This window comes from Pan troglodytes, chromosome 14, assembly GCF_028858775.2.
Source record: "Pan troglodytes isolate AG18354 chromosome 14, NHGRI_mPanTro3-v2.0_pri, whole genome shotgun sequence".
NCBI lineage: Eukaryota > Metazoa > Chordata > Mammalia > Primates > Hominidae > Pan > Pan troglodytes.
The window spans coordinates 20,663,225-20,667,924 of NC_072412.2; the positions used below are offsets into that span (position 1 = coordinate 20,663,225).

The following is a 4,700-nucleotide window of genomic DNA, read 5'->3' on the forward strand; positions in this document are numbered from 1 at the left end:
TATTATTTATTTGGACTTAACCTAAGGTATTATTCTTTATATAGTGCCTTCCCATGGAATGATTGAAATCATGTTTATCATTTTGCAGCACAGTTTATTTCTTATAGGGTCATGGCTAATAAAAAACATGGGAAAATGACCCTCACTAATAGAGTCATTAATTTAAATAAGGAAATGTAATTTCAAATTTTTTCTTTTTGGGGGCCTATTAGGTTAACAATGCTTTTAAAAATTTATTGTAAATATGAGTGTTATAAAACAGAAATTTCCACATTATGTTGGGATTATAAATTGGCATGATCCTGAATAGCAATTTTTGGCAATGCATATTTAAGGACCTTAGAAAATGTTTTTCACTTTTGATTTAGTATTTCCACTTCATGAAGTCTATCCTTAGGAAATAATATTTGAACAAAGATTTAGGTACAAAGATGTGTGAGCTGTATGATCTATAATGCATAGAAATGGGAATCAATTGAAATAGTCCATAATGAAGAACTAATTACTTATCAATATATCCATAAATTATGCATCCATTAAAAATTATTTCTAAGCATATTTAGTTATCTAAATATATATATAGCATGACACCTAAGTTTATTTTATATATATGGGATACATGATGTGAGATATATGTATATATGAATATGAATATATATGATATACATATAAAAATAATAGGAGATACTAGGAGTTATTTTAATTTTGTCTTTATGTTTCTCATTTCATAAATTTCTATGAAGAACATTTTAAATGTTTTATACCCAGAAAAAGGGCTAATTTTTCTTAGCCAGGTGTATATTGGTCCTTCCTTGATTGTTTAAAATACCTCCGTTTATCTTCTTCTAGGATCACTCATTTTTCATTGGTTTATTTGTAAGATAAAGCACTGTCCAGCAGTGACGACTGTTGGAAAAGATATGTCTAAAGGCTGTTGTCTCCTCTTGGCAAGTTTACTTGGAGCTGGTGTACTGGGTGACGGCCTTGGTGCCCTCGGACACGGCGTGCTTGGCCAGCTCCCTGGGCAGCAGCAGGCGCACAGCCGTCTGGATCTCCCTGGAGGTGATGATCGAGCGCTTGTTGTAATGCGCCAGGCCGGAAGACTCGCCCGCGATGCCCTCAACGATGTCATTAACGAATGGCCTTGGAAGAGATGCGGGTGTCGGGGTGGACCTGCTTCAGCAGAGTAGCTCTCCTTGCGGCTGCGCTTGCGCTTCTTGCCAACCTTCTGCGCCTTGGTCACCGCCTTCTTGGAGCCCTTCTTCAGGGAGGGAGCAGACTTGGCTGGCTCAGGCATCTTAAAACACCAGAAGTGTGTCCCTGATGGTCTTTTTCATAAGGATAACTGAATAGAGACCTGACTGATGCAGAGGGGTTAGTCCTGTGAAAGACCCAGAGTTGGAAGATTATAGGCCAGGTGAACAGTAAGGCAATGACTTTGAGGCAGGAGAGAGCTTGAGGGGTTCCAGGGAAAACAAGATGGCCATAGTGGTTGAGCAAGAGTGGGAAGGAGAGAAGGTGAGGTTGGGAGTGTCAGGGGCAGGGGCGGGAAGAACCTTGAGACCTTGGTGAAGGTTTGTATTTTATTGTTATGGGAGCCTTTGAACATAACTTAAAGAAGTTATTTACTTTTTTGGTGGTTGTCCTCGAGTTTGCAGTATACGTTTATAACTAACCCATGTCTTCTTTCTTTCCTTCTTTTTTTTGGGGAAGGTGGGGTGGGATGGGGGGGGACAGGGTCTCTGCCACCCAGGCTAGAGTGCAGTAGTGCAATCACAGCTCACTGCAGCCTCAAACTCCTGGGCTCCAGCGATCCTCCTGCCTCAGCCTCTTGAGTAACTAGGGCTGTAGGTATGCATCGCTATGCCCGGCTAATTTATTTTATTTTTAATTTTTTGTAGAGATGGGGGTCCCTGTCCTCTTTGAAATAACACTATACTACTTCAAGGGTATGCAGGTACTTTATACAAGAGCATTTTCTCTTTTCTTTCTTTCTCTTTCTTTCTGTCTCTCTGTCTCTTTCTCTTTGTCTTCTTTCTCTTTGTCTTTCTCTTTCTTTTCTTTCTTTTTTTTTGACAGAGTCTCGCTCTGTCACCCAGGCTGGAGTGCAGTAGTGCAATCTCAGCTCACTGCAACCTCCACCTCCCGGGTTCAAGTGATTTTCCTGCCTCAGCCTCCTGAGTAGCTGGGATTACAGGCGTAACCCATCACGCCTGGCTAATTTTTGTATTTTTAGTAGAGACGGGGTGTTTCCCCATGTTGGTCAGGCTGGTCTTGAACTCCTGACCTCAAGTGATCCTCCCGCTTTGGCCTCCCAAAGTGCTGGGATTACAGGCATGAGCCACCATGTCAGGGCCCTCTGGAGGTTTTTTTTTTTTTTTTTTTTTTTTTTTTTTTTTTTTGAGACAGAGTATTGCTCTGGTTGCCCAGGCTGGAGTGCAATGGCACGATCTCAACTAACTGCAACCTCCACCTCCCAGGTTCAAGCTATTCTCCTGCCTCAGCCTCCCATGTAGCTGGAATTATAGGCATGTGCCACCATGCCCGGCTAATTTTGTACTTTTAGTAGAGACGGGGTTTCTCCATGTTGGTCAGGCTGGTCTCGAACTCCCCACCTCAGGTGATCCATCCGCCTTGGCCTCCCAAAGTTCTGGGATTACAGGCGTGAGCCACCACACCCAGCCTGGAGTTTTTAACTCTCAAACTTGTCCGTAAGGAGCCTCTGTCAATACATTAAATCACAGTTTAGGTTTTCTTTATTTCCTTCCATCTTTGAATTTCATTTGTTCTTTTTCTGGTTCCTTAAGGTGTAAAGTTGTTGATTTGAGATTATTGTTCTTTTTAAATGTAAACATTTACAGCTATTAATTTCTGTCTTAAGGCTGGACGCGATGGCTCATGCCTGTAACCCCAGCACTTGAGGCCAAGGTGGGCGGATCACCTGAGGTCAGGAGTTTGAGACCAGCCTGGCCAACATGGTGAAACCCTATCTCTACTAATAATACAAAAATTAGCCAGGATGGTGGCAGGCGCCTGTAATCCCAGCTACTTAGGAGGCTGAGGCAGGAGAATTGTTTGAACCCGGGAGGCAGAGGTTGCAGTGAGCAGAGATCGTGCCATTACACTCCAGCCTGGGGGACAAGAGCAAGACTTCATCCCCCCCAAAAAAAAAAAATTTCCCTCTTTAGCACTGCTTTCACTGCATCTCATAGTTTTGCTGTTGTGTTTTCATTTTTATTTGTCTCAACGTATGTTCTCATTTCCCTTTTCTTTGAGGCATTGGTTGTTTGAGTGGGTTGTTAATTTCCACATATTTGTGGCCCAGTGGCTTTTATATACACTTATGAAGTTACCTTTAGTAGTATTTTTTTTTTCTTCTGTCTTTGAATTACTGTCTATTGTCTTTTCATTTCAGTCTGAAGCACTCCCTTTAGCATTTCTTGTAGGGCAGTACTGGTAATAAGACTCAGTCTTTTAAATCTGGATATATCTTAATTTCTCCTTCATTCTTGAATGATAGTTTTGCTGTATATAGAGTTCTCGGTTGACAGTCTTTTTCTTTCAAGACTTTAAATATGTCATCCAGTGCCTTTTGGCCTCCATGGTTTCTAGTGGAAGATAAACTGTCATTCTTAATGAAGGTCTCTTGTACATGCATGAGTCACTTCTTTTTTTTTTTTTTTCACGGAGTCTCGCTCTGTTGCCCAGGCTGGACTGCAGTGGTGTGATCTTGGCTCACTGCAAGCTCTGCCTCCAGGTTCTGGCCATTCTCCTGCCTCAGCCTCCCGCGTAGCTGGGACTACAGGTGACCACCACCACTTCCAGCTAATTTTTTGTATTTTCAGTAGAGATGGGGTTTCACCGTGTTAGCCAGGATGGTCTCAATCTCCTGACCTCATGATCCGCCCACCTCAGCCTCCCAAAGTCCTGGGATTACAGGCATGAGCCACCGCACCTGGCCGCATGAGTCACTTCTACCTGATGCTTTCAAAATTATCTTTTTGTCTATGGGAGTTGATAATTTGACTATATGTCTCAGTGTGTATCTCTTCAAAGTTTTCCTGCTTGGAGTTCATTGAGCTTCTTAGATGTATATATTCATGTTTTTAATCAGATTTGGGAAGTTGTCAGCTATTATTTCTTCAAATTTTTTGCTGCTCCTTTCTTTATGTCTTCTCCTTCTGGGATTCCTATAATGTGTATTTGGTATGCTTGATGAGGTCCCATAGGTTCCTCAGGCTCTCTTCGTTTTTCTTCACTCTTTCTTTTCCCTAGACTGGGTAATTTTCAATGCCTTATCTTCAATTTTGCCAGTCCTCTCTTTTCCTTGTTCAAATTTGCTGTTGAATCCCTCTATTGCATTTTTCATTTCAGTTATTGCAGATTTCAGCTCCAGAATTTGTTTGGCTCCTTTTTATAATTTCTGTCTATTTATACTTTCATTTTGTTCAGACATTGTTTTCTTGATTTCTATTAGTATTTTTTCATGGTTTCCTTTAGAAAACATATTGAACATATTTAAAACAATTGATTTAACATCTTTGACTAATAATTCCAAAGTCTGGTCTTCTTTAGGTATGGTTTCTGTGAAATTCTTTATATCCTGTGAATGGATCATACTTTCCTGTTGCTTTACATGTTTTATAATTTTTTTGTTGAGAACTGGTTATTCTGAGCATTATGTTGTAGTAACTCTGGAA

At 40.9% G+C, this 4,700-nt stretch overlaps 1 pseudogene; it reads right to left on the bottom strand.

Moving 5' to 3' along the window:
* Positions 1-720: 720 nt before the first annotated feature.
* LOC744645 (histone H2B type 1-K-like) lies at positions 721-2,367 on the bottom strand (annotated as a pseudogene).
* Between the last annotated feature and the right edge of the window lie 2,333 nt (positions 2,368-4,700).